This window comes from Emys orbicularis, chromosome 25 (genome assembly GCF_028017835.1).
Source record: "Emys orbicularis isolate rEmyOrb1 chromosome 25, rEmyOrb1.hap1, whole genome shotgun sequence".
In the NCBI taxonomy this organism is placed as follows: Eukaryota; Metazoa; Chordata; order Testudines; family Emydidae; genus Emys; species Emys orbicularis.
Window position 1 is genome coordinate 6,845,403 of NC_088707.1, and position 23,444 is coordinate 6,868,846.

General features: G+C 42.0%; 1 protein-coding gene across 1 annotated transcript in view; it reads right to left on the reverse strand.

Moving 5' to 3' along the window:
- SPOP (speckle type BTB/POZ protein) overlaps window positions 1-21,563 on the reverse strand; it is a 59,969-nt gene extending 38,406 nt beyond the window's left edge. Inside the window, exons 1-2 of the mRNA XM_065422588.1 lie at window positions 21,442-21,563; window positions 17,193-17,264 (exon numbers count right to left, since the gene is read on the reverse strand). The gene's annotated coding sequence lies outside the window, so the exon portion shown is untranslated. The remainder of the gene's footprint in view (window positions 1-17,192; window positions 17,265-21,441) is intronic.
- Window positions 21,564-23,444: the final 1,881 nt, after the last annotated feature.

A 23,444-nucleotide genomic window follows, 5' to 3' on the forward strand; every position in this document is an offset into this window, starting at 1 on the left:
AGTGTTTCTTAACACAAAGTTAAAAGGAATGGCGAGCGGAGAGTTTGGGTGGTGAACTGATTTATTTGCCCTCTTAGTTTGCAAACTGTTACATTAGCCTCTAGGTACTACAGTAAGTGGTTCTAAATTTTAGGTGCCCAACATTTTCTGAAAAATCAGATTCCTTTAAAAGTGACTTAAGTTGGACACCCAAAAATGTAGGCACCTAAATATCACTAGTCATTTTGAAAAATGTAGGCTATAGACCAGAGAGCTAGTTTAAAATGAAAAATGCCATCTAGCTAGGTAATCTCCAAAGTGTCATTTTTTGGGAAAGGGGTTGGTAAGTTTCTCCATAATTAAACACGGAGGGTAGGTAGAGGGGGAACAGCTCTTTTACAAGTAGCAGGCTACTGAATCTCTGATAGTCATAAGACATCTAAGTTTGAATCATTGTTTATTTGCCTGTTGTATTGAGTATTATTCAGTGCAAGGCCTTCTGGATTAAAAAGAAGAGGTTTAGTGGGTTGTAGATCTGATTTGGCTTTTCATATGTGATCAAAAAAATTGAATGGCTAGTAAAGTGCACCAGATATGGTAGAGGTCCCCTCTAAGGTTATACAGTTTCCACAGAAATACATTTTAAAGCTCTTCTGCTCAAGTTCATGTTTGTTCCACAGTCTCCAGATAATGAATACCAAAAGCAGAGTTACATTTTGAAGCATCAGCCATTTGAGGGGCAAAGGTGTAAGACAACACCACCACCAAGAACGTATATAGCTATCTTCCATCGGTGTATCTTAAAATGATTCCTAAAATGAATTTAAGCAGTTTCATCTCCACTTCACCAATAGTGATCAGCGACTTGCCCAAAAAACATAAGCAATTCTGCGGCTGAGCTAGTAATAAAACTCAGGAATCTTGACTCCCAATCCCCTTCTCAAAGTATAGACTACACCTTCTCTCTTTGAGAGAGGAGTGAGTTCCATCTTGATTGTTCTCTAAGCTACTACCAGATTTAGCTATTACACACACTATTTGTACACTCCTATTACAGAAAATTGTTTATCTTTTATTGGATCTAGTAGCCTTTATACGAGAGAGAGAGAGAGAGAGAGAGAGAGAGAGAGAGAGAGAGAGAGAAACTAAACATCAAATGCATCAACCTAAATATAAGTTAAATAGCCCTACATACCTAGCTGCTAATTTTACACATATCATTTCCCCTCATAAAGCTTAGACAGGCAGGGTAATAAAAGTTATGACAAGATGCTAATAGAGTGCAGATGCGGTCGACCCATCTCAAAAAAGATCTATTGGAATTGGGAAAGATTGAGAAAAGGGCAACAAAAATGATTAGGGATATGGAACAGCTTCTGTATGAGGAGAGATTAAAAAGATTGGGACTTCTCAGCGTGGCAAATAGACGACTAAGGGGGGGGGAGAATATGATAGAGGTCTAATAAAATCAATACTGGTGTGGAAGAAGTAAATAAGGAAATGCTATTTACTCCTTCTCATAACACAAGAATCAGGGGTCACCAAATGAAAATAATAGGTAGCAGGTTTAAAAACAAACAAAAGGAAGTATTTCTTCACACAACACACAGTCAACCTGTGGAATTCTTTGCTAGCAGATGTTGTGAAGGCCAAGACTATAAAAGGGTTAAAAAAAGAACTAGATAAATTCATGGAGGACAGGTCCATCAATGGCTATTAGCCAGGATGGGCAGGGATGGTGTCCCTAGCCTCTGTTTGCCAGAAGCTGGGAATGGGCGACAGGGGATGGATAAGTTGGTGATTATCTGTTCTGTTCATTCCCTCTGGGGCACCTGGCACTGGTCACTGTTGGGTTAGATGGACCTTTGGTCTGACCCAGTATTGCCATTCTTGTGTTATGAGTTGTAACAAATGGCCTACTAGATCAGTGGTTCTCAAACTTTTGTATTGGTGACCCCCTTCACACAGCAAGCCTCTGAGTGCGACACCCCCTTATAAATTAAAAACACTTTTAAAAATATTTAACACTAGGAGGTGAAGCGGGGTTTGGGGGTGGAGGTTGACAGCTCACGACCCTACATGTAATAACTTCGCGACCCCCTGAGGGGTCACGACCCCCAGTTTGAGAACCCCTGTACTAGACTGCCATGCTTTTAAAATGGCCCAGTGGAGGAGACGGATCTAGATTTCTCTATTTCAGAAACAGTTTTAGTCTGGTATTTGTGGATATGAATCTTTCTAAAGACGCTCTGCATGCCAATTAAACACAGTATTTTAAAAAGCTGGTTGGTTTAAAGACAGCCTGTCCCCCAGGGTCAGTGCAATTCACCCATAGCTCAACCCACCATACCCATACTTATCAACTCTGTAACAAGCCATAAAGAAGAAAAACAAAACAAACAAACAAAACAAGGTACAATCTCCACACAATTGAGTAACAGATGTTAAAAGGTAGGAAAATATTGCCACCATTCTTGCTTACAAAACACACTAGAGAAATAACCAACCAACACACAAAGATGCCCAAACATGTCCTTACGTCTACCTATTTCAATTGGTGGAACAAGCGCTTTAACATCACTGGTAAACAGCTTTCTGACATAGCCAGATATGAAACTAGTTTTTTAAAAGAGCTATAACTACATGTTCTAAATATACTTCATATACAAAATCTTGAAACATTTAGAATATTCATTGTGCTTATTTCTATACAAATACTCACCAATATGTAACACTATCAGTTCAGTTGCTTAGTAGCAATGCTGGTGTCTCTTGCACTGTGAACAAACCATGAAGCCTGGACCAGCTTCTGCTTACACAGAAATTTTAGGGAGACATTTCATAAACAAAAAGAACAGGAGTACTTGTGGCACCTTAGAGACTAACAAATTTATTTGAGCATAAGCTTTCGTGGGCTACAGCCCACTTCATCGGATGCATGCAGTGGAAAATACAGTAGGAAGATATATATATATATACACACACACACACAGAATATGAAACAATGGGTGTTACCATACACACTATAATGAGAGTGATCAGCTAAGGTGAGCTATTACCAGCAGGAGAGAAAAAAAACTTTTTGTAATGGTAATCAAAATGGCCCATTTCCAGAAGTTGACAAGAAGGTGTGAGGAGGGGGGGGGGGGGGCAAGGGGGAGAGAGAGAGACAGACAGACAGACATGGGGAAATAGTTTTACTTTGTATAATGACCCATCTACTCCCAGTCTTTATTCAAGCCTAATTTAATGGTGTCCAATTTGCAAATTAATTCCAATTCAGCAGTCTCTTGTTGGAGTCTGTTTTTGAAGTTTTGTTGTTGTAATATTGCGACTTTTAGGTCTGTAATTGAATGACCAGGGAGATTGAAATGTTCTCCAATTGGTTTTTGAATGTTATGATTCTTGACGTCTGATTTGTGTCCATTTATTCTTTTACGTAGAGACTGTCCGGTTTGGCCAATGTACATGGCAGAGGGGCATTGCTGGCACATGATGGCATATTTCACATTGGTAGATGTGCAGGTGAACGAGCCTCTGATAGTGTGGCTGATGTGATTAGGTCCTATGATGGTGTCCCTTGAATAGATATATGGACAGAGTTGGCAACGGGCTTTGTTGCAAGGATAGGTTCCTGGGTTAGTGTTTTTGTTGTGTGGTTGCTGGAGAGTATTTGCTTCAGGTTTGGGGGCGGTCTGTAAGTGAGGACTGGCCTGTCTCCCAAGATCTGTGAGAGTGATGGATCGTCCTTTAGGATAGGTTGTAGATCCTTGATGATGCGCTGGAGAGGTTTTAGTTGGGGGCTGAAGGTGATGGCTAGTGGCGCTGTTACTTTCTTTGTTGGGCCTGTCCTATAGTAGGTGACTTCTGGGTACTCTTCTGGCTCTGTCAATCTGTTTCTTCACTTCAGCAGGTGGATATTGTAGTTGTAAGAACACTTGATCGCAATCTTGTAGGTGTTTGTCTCTGTCTGAGGGGTTGGAGCAAATGCGTGCCACAAGTACTCCTGTTCTTTTTGTGGATACAGACTAACACGGCTGCTACTCTGAAACATTTCATAAACAGTTTGGACATCATATCTTTCCCTGGCAGGCAAGAGAGGGGATGGACAAGGAGGGCGCACAAACAAATGGCAAGTCGCAGGAGTTAGCAGCAGAATGCTCATGCGGCCTTACAGACCCCTGTGAGCTGCCTGTTTACAATCTGTCAGTATCCTGCTTTCTTGGATATAAAACGACAACAAGCAACACTTGCCTCTGCAGTTTAGTAGAATACAATCAGTGCAAAGGTTAAGATACAGAATAGATCTCACCTTGTACACAACTGCTTTTAGATGCAAAAACTTTCACAGGCAATTGTAAATTGACCTGTTTCAATGCATGAGGAAATGTTCCCTTGCCATCCTGACCTATTGATCATCTCCTGACCCAGTGGCTGTGTCTAGAAACCCCAGCAGCTCATACCCCATTTACTGAGGAGTATGCAGAAAAACTAACTTTGTGAACAGTGGAAGTTTGAACTGGGGGAAGAGGAGAAACCCCAAACAAAATGAATCAATCATTCCAGGAAAGGCTACCAAAAGTCTCTAAGGGGTTGTTTTTCAAATAACAGTTTCTCAGTTTGTATTTCTTTAGACATCAATTATCATTGATGATCACTATACATTTACAAGGTGTTTTACAAACAGTTACATTTCCAGCCCAGAGGCGATTCCAATCCAATCCCCTATATTATCCCCTGAAGAATTTATAAAAGAAATGGATTTAATGAGGTATTTGAAAAATTAGAGGGGGAATGCTTGGTGGACAGGAAGAGGAAGGATGTTTCAAGAATGACAATGTGAAGAGGGAGGAATGGGAAAAAACAGGAGCAACAGGGCAAGAGGATTGGAAGAAGTAGGAGCAAATGAAAAGACACATAATTGTGAGCAAGATTATACACAGACTTGAAAATGAGGATGAAGAGCTTGAACTTGGTGCTGTTAAAAAAAAAAAAAAAGACAAGAAGCCAAGTAATAGACTCAAAGTGGGATGCAAGATTATCTAATGAGAGAAGGAACTTGCAGAATTAAATGCACCTCTTAAACAACATTGCTGAAATAATGTCAGCTTTTCCCCACTTGGAGTGCACACAGAAGAAAGCAACCATGGATTAAGCAGCAAAGCTTTCACATGGTCTTTGCTAATGACTGTTCAAGTGATACTGCTGCTGCAGATTATTATTACAACCTCTCCTACCAGATAGGAAAGCTAATCATGCTGCAAAGAAAAGGCAGATTTGAAGAAATAGTTTGTAGTAAGCCTCTTGCTGTGTAATTTTTAGAGTGCATGACATGTAAACATTTGTAACATGGTGGTATGCAGGGAAATTGTGGGAAGCAAGCATTTTGTATTAATAAAATGGATAGTTTTTCACCTTAAAGCACTTGCCACATTAGACAGATTATTCCTTCTAATATAAAGCTCAGAAAGGTGAAAACATCCTTTAACAACCAGAGACTTTTCCTTCTGGAAAACTGAAATACAGTAATGTGCAAAATTCTATGAAGTAAACATGCCAATTATGGAGAAATAAGGGTATGGGGATGTGCAGAAATTTAACTCATTCCATGTCAGCTAGGGTTCTCCTTTTCTAAGGTAGAGTGAGGGATCCATTTATGCCAAACAGGAGCTAGATAGTTCAGTTTATTTATTTATTTATTTGCACTTCAGCCTCCTTTGCATTCTGTAACGATCAAACACTGAAGACCTTACAGACCTCTTCCTCTTAACTAAGTACCAAGGAAGAATTATTGGGAATCAAAATGGCAATCAGATACAGAGTTTCAAGTATCACAGGGGTAGCCGTGTTAGTCTGGATCTGTAAAAAGCGACAAAGAGTCCTGTGGCACCTTATAGACTAACAGAAGTACTGGAGCATAAGCTTTCGTGGGTGAATACCCACTTCATCAGACGCATGTGGTGGAGATACAGAGTTTGCATCCAATGTGTTCCAGTACTGGCAACTCTCGGGATTTTTTCCCACCAGTGTTGGGATTCTGGCTAGAGCTAGAGTCCATTTCATTACTACGTGAGCAACTCTGGCCCTAACATGAATCTGAGCCCAGCCTGGGAAGGGGAAAAACATCCTCTGATTGGCTGCCTTCCCCAACTTCTCACCCGCTGGAACAGAGCCACCAATCAGGACTGATGTAGGAAGAACTCTCCTTTTCTCCCTCTCCCCATCCCCACAGCAACCTGAAGCCATTCTCTACCAGGAGAGGAGTCAGCAGGAGAAATAGTTGTTTAAGGTGCATCTACTCCCTCCCCGACCCTCCTGTAAGCAATGAACAGGGCTCCTCTGCTCCTCCTCGCTCTCTCCCTGCAACACCAAGCATGCGAAGAGGCAGAAGGAGGTGAAGAGCCCCTGGAACTGCTGCCCTCCCAACCTGGAAGGGGAGAGGGGACCCTGCTACAGCACCCTTCAGGCCTGGGGGTTGAGATGTGTGTGAAAAACCTCAGGAGGAGCTGCAGTGAGGCTGGGAGGCTGAACTGAAAGGGGGGGAGGGGGTACAGAACTTATTTGGAGGCTGGTGGGGGGCAAAATTAATTCTAGGCAAAGGACAGGTGGATGAGGGGGTGAAAGCTCCTGCAGTGAGAGTCAAAAATCACCTACCCAATAAATTTGGAAGAGAAGGCAACACTAATTGTTACACACACACAGGATAGGCAGAGGGAGTTAAAAAAAAAATCAAAAGACAACACATAATTTTGTGGTCAATCTCACAATTTTTAATCTTTGGAGGCTGGCAATAGTGATGTTCATAGGCAGGAAAAGAGATTAGAAAAGTGATATCATCACAGTAAGGAGAGAAGTGTCCTTTGGAAAACTCAGTTGATTATTTGCATTAAAAAAAAAAAATCAAAATATGAATGCTCTCTCAGAGCCCAAAAACCTCTGCATGTCACTCTAGGTTCCAGTGAACTGGTTGCCAGTCTCAGTCCAATAGTCTCTCTGAGTGTATAAGCGAATCAGAACCATTTGCTAATGATATTCCTCTTTACACACTTAATGACCCTACAAACATCAGGATTTTTCATCAAGGGAGAAACTGAGTATACAGGAGGAAGAGTGAACAAACTACACAATTTGTTTGTTTTTGTGCTAGTTTCTTTCAGTCACTGTTATCCAGGTCAAAAATATTCAGACAGAGATGTGATTAAGTTGAACGTGCGCCCTTAAATCACAACTACCCAGACATGCTATTCTGTATTGTTAATGGTGTTTTAAGAGCACTGGATAGACACCATGTTGTTATTTTAATTTATTTAAAATAACGTCATGCCAACTCATTTCTAGAATAGTCCCTGGCATAGTGTGCAATAGAAGCTTCCCTCCTCTATTAACTAGCCAGTTGAGTTACTGAGGTAATAGGAGAGTTTGGAATCTGCGTGACTTTAAGATGCATAAAATAAAATCTGCAACAAGCACATGTAATTTGGTTAAATACATTGCATTAAATTCTTGCCACCACCTAGTCTGGACACACAGAATTTTTTTTTAATTGAGAGAGCATAGGAAGGGAAAGAGGATCAATTTACCAGAATATTATCAAGACAAAACCCAAACATGTGGGTTTCCTTGGAAAGCCCTAAAGACTGGCAGCCCATTATGTTTTAATTTGCTAACTTTCTACCTTTAAAAACTTAGTTTAAGAATGTCAAAATACCTTTTTAAAAAAGTTTTCAAGCTTTTCTATTAACTGCTTCTCTTCCTTCAAAGCACATCTGTAGAGTCCCAAAAGGCTCAATTGTCAAAATTCACATGAATTCATTAGAACTGGTGAGGCATCATAGGCTGCAGTGCCAGCAATATGCAGACAAGACCAAAATTCCATATCTCCTTTACATCAAACAAAACAGCACCACAGCTTTGCTTTCTCAGTGTTTAACTAAAAATCACAACCGGGTGAACAGCAGATGACTAAAGCTAAACTAAGGCAAGACTGAGAAGATCGATGGTAGAAAGAAGGAACCTGCCTCCTTATAACAATCCTGCCAGCAAGGGCTTTTGTTCTCAAGTTGTTAAATTGAGTCACAGCCTTGGGCTTTTTCTGGTTTCCTTTATGCTACTGGTTGCAAAGGGCTAGACAAGTGCATCCCTTCTAATCACACACAGACCTGGCGATGATGCAGCAGGCATTCAAGATCTTCGGAATACAGTACTAAAAATGATATCTAGGAATGAAGCAAAACACTACAAAAAAATCCAATGGTCCAAAATGAGAACACAGCTCACTGTTAACATATCACCCCACAGCTCTGCCCTTTGCATGGGCTTCCACTTAAGAGTCCAGTTCAAGGTCTCTGTCCCAACATTCAAAGCCCTCCCTGGGATTGGCTTCTGTTACCCAAGAAATCACTTCTCCCAACAGCTACATTTCACAACAATGGAGTGGAGGCTTGCGAGTGAGCATTGGAGACAGAATTTACAGGGCTACATGAACTTACTCCAGCAGAAGAATGACCATGAACCTGACCCTTTTTAGAACTAAACTTAAAACTAATCTCTTTGACGTGGCTTTCCTTTGAATTTTTCCCACACACAAAATAGAAAGTCATATAAATTAACTGAACTATTTTCCCCACAGAATAGGAAGATAGAATATTTCTCTTTTTAAATGCTTGAGAGGTGCTCAGATACAATTGAGACAGACTAAAGCTGCATATTAAGAGTATTTGATGTTTACCTTCTGCTACGGCACTGTTCTACCACTCCCCTAAAATTGTGTGTTAAGTCTTATATGTAGTACAGAAAAAAGAGTCTGTCCCACCTTTACCCAGGTGGGATATGAACACAAAAGTGTCAGATCTTGTGACTACATCAATGTTTCCAATGGCAGCCTCTTTTAGAAGTTAATAATTCAGTTATAAACTTTTTCTCTGGACAATAATTTTGCAAAGAGACAGGGGTAATTTTAAAGCCACTTGTTTCACAACATCATAACTTCGGGATCTACTGAACTCTACTAACAAAGGAGTTTTCAGAAGCCTACTGATGTTAGGCAGAATAAGTCTCTATAATATTTAGAAAAAGACTAACTAGTAAACTGATGTATTGCTGCTGATTTCCTTCTATTAGTTTCCAATACATCTTCTATTTAAGCAAGCTTCAGGCAGAGTTGATCAACATCTGCCAAAACCAATATTATTAGAGTACAAACTAGAGAAATATCCTTGCAAGTGTCTGCAAAACAATCTGCAGGAGCTCAAGTCTTCTCTCAAACAAGCACCAAACAAGATAACTGCATGAAGTGGTAGAAAAATAGAACAGTCCACAAAACCAATTTTATCACAGCTTTTAAGTCTGGAACTAGGAAGTGTGATCAGTCATGGAACCAAAAAAAAAAATTGTGGTTTCTTCATCACATTTGTTCAAAATAAAATGAATATCCATTTTAAAGTAGTGATGTGGGGATCTGGATTATATTGTTTGAGTGCTTTTCAATAACTAGATTGAGGATTGGGTAAATCCTAGCTAACCAAGAGTTTGAAAAACCCAGGTGAGTGGGAAGAGTTGGACAAGGGAAGCCATCAACACCCTTGATAGATGGGAGGAAGAAAAGAGCAGAATGGCACCTGAGCCACTTGCTGTTTTTCAGAAGAGAGGCAGAAATCAGGGTTGCAGGAACTGCTCCTCTTTTGTAGAAGGGACAGAAAGGAGCAGGGAAACAGAACAGAAGGCACCACTTTTCCTTAAAGAGGAAGGACCAGAGCTGCTGTGTGTTCTTGTTGTGTGGTGTGTATTTGTTTCAGGTGGGGGGGCTGTCTGTAAGCGAGGACTGATCTGTCTCCCAAGGTCTGTGAGAGTGAGGGATCGTCCTTCAGGATAGGTTGTAGATCCACACAACAAAAACACTAACCCAGGAACCAATCCCTGCAACAAACCCCATTGCCAACTCTGTCCACGTATCTATTCAAGGGACACCATCACAGGACCTAACCACATCAGCCACACCATCAGGGGCTTGTTCACCTGCATCTCTACCAATGTGATATATGCCATCATGTGCCAGCAATGCCCCTCTGCCATGTACACTGGCCAAACTGGACAGTCTCCATGCAAAAGAATGGATGGACAAATCAGACATCAAGAATTGTAACATTCAAAAACCAGTAGGAGAGCACTTCAATCTCCCTGGACACTCAATAACAGACTTAAAGGTGGCAATTCTTCAACAAAAAAACTTCAAAAACAGACTTCAACGAGAAACTGCAAAACTGGAATTAATTTGCAAACTGGACACCATCAAATTAGGTCTGAATAAAGACTGGGAGTGGATGGGTCACGACAAAAAGTAATTTTCCCTCTGTTGATACTCACACCTTCTTGTCAATTGCTGGGAATGGGCCACTTCCACCTTAACTGAATTGGCCTTGTTAGCACTGACCCCCCACTTGGTAAGGCAACGCCCATCTTTTCATGTGCTGTAATATATATATACTGCTTACTGTATTTTTCACTCCATGCATCTGATGAAGTGGGTTTTAGCCCATGAACGCTTATGCCGAAATAAATTTGTTAGTTTCTAAGTGCTACAAGGACTCCTCGTTGTTTTTTCTGATACAGACCAACACGGCTACCACTCTGAAACCTAGCACAGGAATGACTCATACTTGCCCAAAGCATTACAGCATTTGATTATGTATTAGTCCAATAAAGAATGTGTTCATATTGTATATTCCAATGAAACCCCATTGGCCAAGGCTTTCACATCTTAGTGATTTACTGAAATTTTGTTCAGAGAAATTATTCTTTAGAGTTCAGGATAATGTGTATGAGCGAACAATTGAATGGAAAACAAATGGATCAGTAGAGATAGCAATACATTATATCACTACCAGCGAACCCCAAGAATTAATAATTGCAATTGATGGGTTCTATAGTGAAGTAGATATGATGGCTGTTCCTGGAATTTGTACTGTGTTAAATGAGAGAGGCCCTTATTGTTATTTGGTCACCCAATTAGTGAATAATCAAACAAATACCCAAAGAGTTTGTTCTGCCACTGGAAATTTTACCTGCATAGAAATTATTCCAGTGACTGATAATGTGACCTGTACCTTATTGCAATATACCCCCTCTTATGCCATTAATATTAATGCCTCCCGGAAGTACATAAAGGTGTTCAACCAACAGATGTGGTATAGTACTACACCAAAGAGAGATGTATTAGGATATCGGTGGACTGTGATTAACACTACATTAGGGACTGTTAAATTTTCATTACCTTTATCCAGTTTCCAGATCACCTCTACATACCCAAATTGTTCAAAGGGGGCTGCCATTAGATTAGCACAACAGAGGGCTTGGGTTATTTCTTCTAGAAAGAAGAGAGACTTGACCGGATCCCTGTGGGATGGGGCCAATAGTGCAACAACTTCTCACACAGTTCTTTCCCACTCGCCTCACACAATCCTCGCTTCTACAAATCATGCGTTATTAGGATTACAGTTAGCTTGACGCTTGCTAACAAACTGTCATGCATTGCAGTTCCTTCCTGTCAGTTCTTTCTCTGCTTCCACAATATTTTTAAGTAACCCATGTCCAATGCATCTCTTAGAAGCATTTTGTGCTACAACACAGGACAACCAAGGCCAGGAAAATCATAGGGTCAATTGCTCCTTCAGCTAGAAATGGAGAATCAACAGTCTCGTTTTATATAGTAAGGAGAAGGAAGTTAATATTATCAAATAGTAGCGCTATTATAAAGTGAAAAAGAATGAGATTAAAAAACTGGAGAAACATTCTACTAAAATTAACAGTGAATGAGACATCAGGTTTCCAGAAGAATTCCAGTAAACCTGAATTAAAATACTGAATCCTTGTCTTGGGGAAGTGACATATACCCTTAATTGAGATCAATCAGAAAGAAGTAGAAATCATATTTGGGATCCAAGGCACAAGAACTCCTCCCCCCCACCCAATAAAACACAAAAGCCTTTAACCACCAATAAGAGCGAACACATAGCAAAACTGCAATGCCCAAAGCCAGTGAAAACATACAAAGAACATTATTAATGTAACATTCAGGCATTCTAGGTATAAACCAGAATGGAGGAAGTTCTGACCAGCACATAATGTTTTTAATAATTCAGGCTCTTAATGGTGAAAAGGTAAATTTCACTCTGGTATGTATCATCACTAATCTTGTGAGCTTCTCTTCTATACCTAAGAACAAGGAGGCAAAGTGAAGGATGAAATCTTAACTTAGATATTTGCTTTGTTGGGCTAAACCGTAGCAGGAAGTAAAAACCATAATCATTACTCTCACAAATAAATAAGTAAAAAGAAATCAAAACCTAAAGAATGGTGCAAAATTAAAAAAAGTTTCAACACTAACATTAAAGAATTTCAGTGGCTAACTCACTATTTTGTTTTTACCAGGTATTTGCCTTTTCTTCTACTCTCATCCACTTGAATCTTTTTAACAGAGTACACACATTCATTACTTGATGTTGCCATTGAGATGTCACATATAAGCTTATAACAAAAAACTTGTTAATAAAAGTATAAGTCCATAAATTGCCCAGGATACTCATTTCCCACAGAGCATATTTCTACCACAATATTCCCCAAGGTGGTAGGAGGCTTCTTAACCTGGAAACATACTGGTAGCAGCAGCCTCTTCCTCTGGTTCCAGTATATTGTTCCAAAACCTTCTACTCTTGCAAGATCACCACCTTCAGCCACACATCAGCCTTCAAGATGCCCAACAAGCTCCTGCCATTGAACCTCCGCGCCCCCCCCCCCACCCCCCCCACACACACAATGTCATGTTAATCAAAAGCATTCAGAGCTTTTCAGGGACTGAAAATTATGCTTGTCAGAATTCTGCAATTTGCTATCATCTAGCACTTTGTTGGCCCTTCTGCTTTACAGGACATAAGCGTTACTCTCTAACGGCGGGGGTGGCGCACCCTCCCAAGTTGCATGTACTTTTTTTAAATGTGACCTTATCAGACACAAAGATAGAAAAAAATCAAATTGGCCAGTGCTTTCCACTTCAAAACCTCCTGAATTTACTTCAAATCAGTAGTCTTGCTTTCTTACACAACGAATCTTAAGTATGCCCATGTTTGCTAAAAAAAAAAAAGCTGAATTTTTCTAGCCAGACCTTAGGGTATAATGCCCAGTCCACACGTTTATATGTATAATCACATTTCAGAACTGAATTAAGAACCCTGCAACTGACACGAAATCGTGGCATTCACATAGATCCAAGTTTGCAGATACTAATCATGCAACTTTGTGTCCAACTGGCTTGACAAAGGTAAGATCTGACTTCAGGAAGTACAGGCTCTGTGTGTATTACTTTAATGCGTTTTTAGATAGTTTCACAAAAGACTGCACAAGGGAAACTATTGTATTTCTCCTGCATCTGTTTATATCATTAACACTTAAAGCAGAGTTTGGTGCTGCATTCTGTATACTGCATTTGACATTAATGATATTATCACTTGCAGAAGGGAAAGAAAACCGTAAGGGACTTTACTTACCTGCCAAGATTTAAATTATGGGGAACTGATTTTCCAGCTATTTTTATTTTAAAATATATTTAAATTGTTGCCTCCACAAACAATTCAGTTCACCTTTCTAAAGCAAAAAGGACAGCATGGAGATCATTGTGATATTCTTTTAGTCAGATTCTTTTTGGGTGGGGAAGGGGGAAAAGGGTGACACTTAAGCTTTCCTCTTTTTTTCTTACGTCTAGCCTCAAAAGACTATCCCATATCAATCCAGCTTGCCTTTTTTTAAGTCTTCAAAGTCCATTTCTCCATCATTCTCAAACAGAAACCAGAATTAATTTTCCCTTTTACTTTTCTATGTCATCTAAGGTGACCAGATGTCCCAATTTTATAGGGACAGTCCCGATATTTGGGGCTCTCTTATATAGGCTGCTATTACCCCCCACCCCGTCCCGATTTTTCACACTTGCTATCTGGTCAGCCTAATGTCATCTTCCTACTTCTCTTTCACACCCCACTGAGTCCCAATGTTATATAGCGATGTTGCACGTTACACAGAACTAGAGACACCAGATGTCTGCTAACCACATACATGCAACACGGAGACTAGATAGTACAACTGTGAACATCAGGTTAAACATAGGTTAAAAGACAAGTCTCCATTAGCTCAGTAGGACTTGTAACGCTTTTTCTGCTCTCTTGACAATAGTGGGCAAGTCCATCATAAATGGTCTCAAAATACTCTGAACGTTCCATTTGCCTTTTAAAGGAGCAGTCACTAAAATTAAGTATCAGGGGGTAGCCGTGTTAGTCTGTATCTATAAAAACAACAAGGAGTCTGGTGGCACCTTAAAGACTAACAGATTTATTTGGGCATAAGCTTTCGTGGGTAAAAACCTCACTTCTTCAGATGCAAGAACCTAAAATTAAGGTTACTTTAAAATGCTTTTATTCAGGAGATCATGTTAGAACTTTAATGTAATTTTTATTTTTCTTGCTTAATTCTAAAGGTACATAAATTGAATGGATGTCATTTCATTCGGAGTTGGAAATTTAATTTGCATACAAATGCACTGCAATCTTGCCTGAAGGAGAGCAAATATCTATAAGGCAGTTACGTAACTGTACCAGCAAGACTCCAATCAAACCTTTGGACTTGCACTGACTATGCTCCTCATACTTAGAAAAGGTAGACAAGGTTCTCTGCCCAGTGGAAGATATTTCAGAATGAAAGGACAGACACTTAATAGCTAGTATGAAAAATGGCAGGCAAATACAAACTAAAAACTGCAATACAGTTTTCAGATTTTTGTAAACACTCCACAATGGACTCTAAAAATCCCTTTACCTGACTGACTGATACTGATTCAATTATTATGCACTACTGCTTGAGGTCTGACACTTTACACAATGTAAGCTTAGGTGGTGAAAACATGAAGACTATTGTGTCATGTAATGCAATCCTGAAACCGAAGAGACAGGACCCTAGAGTAGCAACATTTAACCCACAAGTGGTTCTCTTCTTGGGTTTGACTTAGGCAGAGGTTTCCAAACTGTGGGGCGTGTCCCCTAGGGGGTCTTGGGAAGGGAGCACCAACTCCACCCCCAACTCACCTCAGTGGGCCACCCAGCCTTACATGTTTCTATTTTTGGCTGGGTTGGAGAGGGTGCAACCAAAACTTGTAACTCAAAGGAGGGAGGGAGGGCCTCAGCTCAAAATCTACTGGTTTACAGTTAACTTTTATTATATCTTTGTTTCTAAGATGGTATAACTCTTCCATCTCTCTCTGACTCTGCTGGAAGATAAAATGGTTTTTCAAAGTTTAAATGACAAGTGCTAGTGCTAAAGACCATTACATCACAGTTCACCTGTCGCACTTACCACCTCACTTATCTGTAAGAGCCTGTTTATTTGTGTAGATCAGTGATTCTCAGCCTAATTACCACTGTGGGCAGCATATCCAGCTCTCTATGGGTTACGAGGGTCGCATCCATACAATATATATACTACCTCAGGGATCGGCAACATTTGGCATGCGGCCCGTCAGGGAAATCCGCTGGCGGGCCGGGATGGTTTACCTGCAGCATCTGCAGGTTCAGCCGATCACAGCTCCCACTGGCCGCGGTTCGCCGCTCCAGGCCAATGGGGGCTGTGGGAAGTGGTGTGGGCCAAGGGATGTGCTAGGAAATTAATGGGCAGCAGATTTAAAACAAATAAAAGGAAGTTCTTCTTCACACAGCGCACAGTCAACTTGTGGAACTCCTTGCCTGAGGAGGTTGTGAAGGCTAGGACTATAACAGCGTTTAAAAGAGAACTAGATAAATTCATGGAGGTTAAATCCGCTATTAGCCAGGATGGGTAAGGAATGGTGTCCCTAGTCTCTGTTTGTCAGAGGGTGGAGATGGATGGCAGGAGAGAGGTCACTTGATCATTACCTGTTCGGTTCACTACCTCTGGGGCACCTGGCATTGGCCACTGTCGGTAGACAGGATAGTGGGCTAGATGAACCTTTGGTCTGACCCAGTACGGCCATTCTTATGTTCTAACGGTGAACCGTGGCCAGCGGGAGTTGCGATCAGCCGAACCTGCGGATGCTGCAGGTAAACAAACCGTCTCAGCCCGCCAGCGGATTTCCCTGACAGGCCTTGTGCCAAAGGTTGCCGATCCTTGTACTGCCTGTATGGCACTGAGGATGTCACATGGGCCGTAGCTGTGTGCTGATTGGGCCACAAGCAGCCCGCAGGTTGAAAACCACTGGTGTAGATGTCGCCAGTGGGGGGTTGTTTCAGATTTGATAGCAGACATCTATTGTAGATTTTCAGAGAGCTCTGACCCTCTAGCAGTACAGCTGTCAATTTTAGCTGCACCAACCCCAACAGATAAGAATGTGTGATGGGGTCAGAGTGACCCAAACTCAGTGTCTTTTTTAAGTATACCATAATTTCAAAGTCCATGTCATAATTTAAATAGATTTATACCTCTGATGACATTTGAGCTACGAGGCTCCTGAAAGTGTAACGGTTGCAAGAATTCAGTCTTTTTTAGATTCTACCATATTTCAGACAAAGTGCAATTTAGTGAATAATGAGATTCCAAAATATTTAAAATGGTTGTAGTAGTAACTAGTGAGCATGTTCACCTGCTATTTTTAAGTGTAAATATTCTGCTTTTATTCTGTAGTCCATTCTCCCAATGTCTGCATACAAGGATTTTTTGTTCTTAGAGAAAGCTGGAGCTTTGTAAAAAAGAGCACTGGAAATTGATTTAGATGGACCATGTCAAATACAGCAGGTCAAAGTAATTCAACCTTTTCTGTACCAAAAAAAAGATAGTCAACATCAACAATGTACACACTGGGTTTATTACTAATGCGATTTGAAGTGACTATAACCGTACTGTGTAATGGACAGATTATATACATTACAGGCTAAGAAGTATTAACACTAATGTCTACAGAAGAGTATAGAAATTCTAGTACTTGCTCCTACAGCAGTAGGCACCACTGCAGCTAGCAATATTTTGTTAGTCTCTTCCAAAGTAGTAACTAGAACAATATGTCCAGTTAAGGGTTATTGTTTGAATGTTTAATTCCTTCTGTGCTGCTAGCTTCTTCATTAATCCAACACTCCCAAAGCTGCAAGACCAGCTCTGCCACACAGAATGCAGCTATGCAACTCCTGTAATCAGCAACAGAATTTACTCACAGTGTAAAAATGAACTCCCAAGTCTTTCCTGGGCATTTGCTACACAGTCAGTGGTTCTGCATCTTTTTTCTCCTAGAAATTTATAAAAATAAATAAAGTAAATGGCACATTCAGTGTCTGCTATGTATTTTCTTGACTATTAGTCATATCACCAGCACAGAAAGATAAGTTTACAGAACACCCTCTTTCTTCCACCTCCAATCCCAACAGTATTCAGTATAGGGCCAGCAGTAAGAATGTGAAACCAAGAAGAGGAGACAACCTCTGCTAAATCTCTGGAGATAAGTTTCTGAAATAGAAGACTAAAATTGCCTCATAAACAAAGACGTATTTTAAACCCAGACTTGGGTATTTTTAATCTTATGTTATCCTTCTGCACTGTCATGCATCTTTAGAATTTGGGGTACATGATGCATTAATAAGTCTCTTGAGTACATTGTTCATGCTAGAACCCAGTAGCATCCTGCAAGATTCTGAATTAGTAGTGAGGCAGCAAGCAATGCATCAGAAACTGAGTATATAAATCATTTCTATTATAAATAAAAATTTTCTGTTTGATTCCCTTTTCATGCTGAATAGCAAGCAGCAGTAATCAGAGGTTGGAGCATTACAGCAGGATCTTATGTAACCCTTCAATTGTGCAGAGAACTAAGCCGAAAGGCGGGGGGAGGGGGGGAGGGCGGGGGGGGGGGGGAGAGGAGAGAAACCTGTGCAGATGTTCATCAGCACACATTTCTAAACACACCAATTTGAACCTAGCCATTTTGAGCCTTCTATGACTCTTCCAAGCAAAGATTAACACTGCTTCTTATTAGTTCAATAAATATACCTTTTGCCATCTCTGGGTCAAACTTTTACGGAAATAAAACACCCAAGAAGAACTGAACCAGATACTTTGAAGTGTACAGGTTGAGAACATGTGTGAGGCAGTGGAATGGCAAGTCACATGAGCCAAATACTAAACAGAAGGGTGAATACCAAAAATAAAGCGGCTAAGTCCTTCCAATTGTATACTGTATTTGGATCTAGAAAATTTATAGAGGACAGACACACAGCCCACAACAAATCTAACATTGTACATTTAAAGCCTGGGCTATGCTACAGAACTGTACATTCCCATCCCCACCCCAAAAAAAATTCCACTAGTACTAACACTGGTTCAGCTGACCTGATGGAACAATAATCTAGGGATGGTTCTGGTAGCTGGAACGGTTTTACTTTTCAGCAGGTCTAACTGACACAGTAGTAAAAAAAAAAAAAAAAAAAGGCTCTGGTGGCCAAAGCCTTATATACATTAGATCATGGACCAGTTCTAACACCTGTTCAATTGAACTAGTGGGACTTTTTTGTAAGTGTTCCCACTGATGACACTGCCCAACCGTAACATGTAGGATCAGCAATGGTACCACTCCTGGAAACTGTTTCAAAACAAAAAAGTGTCCCAACTACAGTTCCCACCACAATTCGAAGATGAAGTTCCATTATATAAGTACAATGACATCCTACATAAAGCTCCAGCTATAGAAGCGGGCTACTGCTGACTATACTGACCACATATAAAATGGTCGAGCATGTTCCTAAGAAATTTAGAAATTTACTATAATTGTAATATTAAAAAAAAAAGTGCCAAAATCATCTTGTAACTTTCTATTATGGCTTTAAAAAGTATACCACCACCTTGATAATAGAAATACCAACCAAAGAGTAAAATATGTGGTTTATAAAAGTTGATTTTTCAATATCAATTTTATCAGAATAAGGAGTAAGTGTTCCTGAAGTCCATACATCAGATTTTACAGTAGTTACTGAGGCTAATACTATGTGCCTGTTTTTTATTACTGACCATTTCTGATTTAGTAACAGGCTGTCAGTGATGCATTGATACTGCCAAAGTTTGAGGCCTCTAGATATACCAGTGAATAAAAAAAAAAACCCCAAACATAGCCACATATCTTCATTCCATAAACCACAATGATGCAAGTGACATCATCAAACCAAGCCATTTCAGGCCTAGCACTCTGGTAAAAAAAAAAAAAAAAAATTTTTTTTTGTATATGTATATGTATATGTCTACCAGCAAAGAATCAAGTCTCCCATACATTGTACTTGACTTTTCCAGAGGAAACTATTTATTTTCATAAAGCATCTGACCATGAATATTGATAATTAGGGCTGCAGGTTTGTCACAGATACTTTGATTTTTCTGTTTGTCGGCAACTTTTCTTTGTGTCTTTGATTAACCCTGGACCACGGCCTGACCACGTTTACTGCCATACCTTCGGGCAAGTGATCCGGCAGCACCATGGCCAGGAAGGGTGGGGGCAACATGTTATAGGGGGAGCGCCCCGCCTGCACAATGTGGCGGGAGCCAAAGGGCTGGAGCAGAGAGCTGGGTCAGTCCTGCAGGACAAGAGCTGTTGCTGAGGGCTGAGTGCAGGTTCAGTTCGCTCTGAAAACCACCTCTCTTCCCCCCTCCATCACCCCAAGGACCTCCCAACCCAGGGACAGGACCTGACCTCCTCACACTGTGACTTTATACACCATTTCCTCCTAAACCCATAACATGTACTAGATTTACCATGACTGTAGTGTAATTGATAAAAATAATGCCGTGACAAATCTGCAGCCCTAATGATAATTCGTCACACTTCTTACAGCAAACCATCTCAGACCAACAACACATAGAAACCAGCAAACATTAGTTTACAAAAAAGTCATTCCTTTTCATAAGCCATGATGATGTTCTGACATTACAAAACCACATCACATCTAACACACTCTGGTAACAGAAATGTGAAGACACGATCAAATGACATACATTTTCCTTTTACAAAAATACACTTTCCTTCTCACAGACCACAGCCATACAGATAATTATTTTACACTTGCAATAGCATACGTCAAGGTATTCCAGTAACAAATACCAACATATCTAGCAATTAGCTCACATTATAAACATATTTAACATGAGCAAAAGGAATTCTGTTGCCTCTTCATCAACTGTGATGATGCACTAATACAGTCCCAGGCCTGGGACATTCTGCTAAGAGAGATTACAATACAGTACTAAGCTGATATAAAAACTAATCTTCCCCGCTGGTTTAGCTGTTTTCCTCACAATTCTCATTAGTTTAGAGAATACTGGTCATTTCCATCCCCCCCATCTCCAACAACACACTCTCTTTGTTTGTTTAGCTGCTGGTCATCTCACTTTCCTTATGCCGATCCTTGTTCCCCTTCTCCCAACTCGAATTCGTTGACTGAACTATTTCCCTCCTAACTATTGGTCTGGCCACCCAATCCTTATTTTTTATTTTTAGTGGGTGGTTACCTGTCTCCCTCACGTCACTCCTTGCTGATTCAACAGCTTGTTTCCCCTTCGCCATTATCCTTACTGGCTTAACTATTGGCCCCCTTCCCCAGGACTCTTACCTCCTGGCTTCAGTGAGTTACCCCTATTGCTGTAAGCAGCTTTGTTCTATAGCAGGGTAGCGAGTCAAAGGGGCCCTGGCCCAGACAGGTGCAGTGGGTGAGGATAAAGCCCCTCCCCCAGGACTCCTACCCCACTTTCTGCAGCCAGCCCCCTGTGAGAATACAAGCAGCGGGAGCTCACTATTGGGCAGCATGTCTCCCTTCTCCAATTCTCCCTGCGCAGGTGCAGAGGATCATTATTCCGCAGGTCCCTGCAGCGACGTTCTGCGCAGGCGCTGAGCGCACGAAGCAGCAGGATGTTGCTGCTCCTGGCTCTTCCCTTCAAGGTGCGCGTGCGTGATAGCCGGACTGTTCCTCCTCCGGCACCCTAATGGGGGCTGCGCGCGCACACTGACTCATCTCGGACTCTGGCGGCTGCCTCCCGTTGCTGCGCACGCGCCCTCCCAACACCCACTGGCGTTGCGCGCGCATGCGCGCCCTCCTCCCAACAAATGCGTCCGCCCCTCCCCGATGTTTCGACTCTCAGCGGCTCACATTTTGGCAGCGCTGCGGCACATGCGCCGTTCTCCCTCGGTTCCCCTAAGCTATCATGGCTCACTATTTAGCAGCGGGCTGCCGTTGTCGCAGTGCCATTTGAACAGCCAGTATGGAAAGAGGGGCAGTCCGGAGTGTATCTCTCACTCCCAGCCAGCTGGTGAGTCCCTGCTTGGGGCTGCCCTACATGCGACTCTCGGAGGGGGTGTGGTGCCACCAACACCTCCCTGTGGAGATCCTCGGGTCTCGCCCCACTCCGCCATCCGGTCTCCCCTCCCCTCACCTGAGGCTGTACCGCTGGTTGTTGCTGTCCCCTTGTGGTCTCCTCATACTGCCCCAAACCGATACATCCGGGCCTTGCCGCGACGCCGTCCCTCAGCGCCACGACGCCACGCTCGGGGAGAGGGGGGGGGGGGGGTGTGGAGAGGGACGCACTGAGCATGCGCAGCGTGCAGGGAGGCGGGAAGGGCGTCGAGTAAAGCGGGAGCGTGGCGGCAGAGGCCGAGGCTCACGCGCTGAGGTGAGGGTGAGCGAGGAGAACGCGGCGCGCGTGCATGGGAGTAGGCAGCCCCCCCCCCCCGGGCCCGGAGGCGGGAAAGATGGGCCTGTGGGAGAGGGTGGGCTGAGGTGGGAGGCCTGCAGTGCTGGGAGCGGGGGTCTGTGTGTGTGAGGAGCAGGGTGGCTGGGGTGAGGGGCCGTTTGGGGGTGTGGCTCTTGAGGAGAAGGGAGGCTGCATGGTCACAGGGCTAGTGGCACCTGCGCCCCCTCTCAGGTGTCCAGCTAAGCTAGGGGGAGTTTCCCAGTTTTCGCAGCCTTTGACCTGTAGTACCCCACCTATCGACCTGGCTTACCAAGCAGGTCCTAGTGACCTCGGGCGCCTGTGGTTCTTCCCTTTAGGAGTTTGCCCAGCGGGCTACGGTGACCAGACGGCCAAGTGGTGTTCACTGGAGCAGCCGGAACAAGACCTCTAGAGAGAAGGATTTTAAAACAACACTCTTATCTGAGTATCGCTCTTCCCTAAAGGCGTCCTTGTCTGCTGCCGGTAACCCAGGCAGGCCTGACTTCTTCAGCCACCCCCAGCGGGTCCTTGGGTCTCCTTCCGAACGATTAGCATCCTCCTCTTCCGACGGTGTTCCTTTATAAACCAGCCCCAGGACTTTAGATCTTTTGCCTTTTCCTGAGTTGGTCCGCACCAGTTTTGTAGTTTAGATAGAGAGGCGTCAGAACCATCAAAGCTAATAGTCCTGTCGTTGTCCCTTAGCAACTCAAGCATTTGCAGAGAGGTAGCTTGAACCATTCTTTTCCTTGCTGCCTCTGTTTTTTTTTTTTAAGACAATCTCCTGTTATTGTAAACTAATATAGTCATATGGAAAACAACCCCAGTGTAGAGTATTCATAAGTTGTTACAGTGCAGCTCGATATCTATTGTAGCGTCAGATGAGGGAAGGAAGCAGGGAAGCTTTTGATGGGACACATTGTGCAAGAAGAAGGAAAGCTAGTTACCAACCCCGGCTCGATTTGAACTGGAATCCTACAGATGGATACACTTTTGTATCCTGTATCCAATTATCTGAAACATGTAGTTCCTTATCTGACTTTGTGTTAAAAATTCCACTTCTCAGTGAATGGAGAGAATGGCTAGATGAAAGCTGAAGGCCAGCTAAGACAGAGTCTACAATATTGTAAGTTGTCATTTTTGATTATTCTAAATAGGGATTGTTCGTTCTGTCACTGAAATGCAGGTACTTTTGCACTGGAACACAGCAGGTGATTATCAGAGACTAAATTGATTGTAAGTAAAAATAAGTAAGGAATCCAGTTTCCAATTAAAATTGTAAGCATAATTAGGTAATTCCATAAAATAGGTTGCATGGCTAACATGCCTGTCATCGTTAAAAGTACTTCAGCTCTGTATTAAACAGAAATGATCAGAGCACTGGCATTTTATCTTAGCTGAAAGATGATATCACCAACAACCCAGTGCCCCATGCACCATGCTAGGATGTCCAGTACTAACTCAGAAGAGTGACACCTACTCTATTATTTCCTGCTGGGCTTTCCTTTCCTTGCAGGGGTCTCATCCAACTAATCATCAGTCTTTGGATCCTGTTTGTTTTTCATATTTCACAAGCTGCTGCCCAAAGTGACAAAGCAGCAGGTCATGCTGCTTGCTATGAAGAAATGGCCATAAAACTGCATTCTGGATGGCATGGGATTGCAGTTAGCATTCAAAACTTGTGGAAATGACACATTTACTTTTCTCCCATGAACTGTTTTCTTATAACT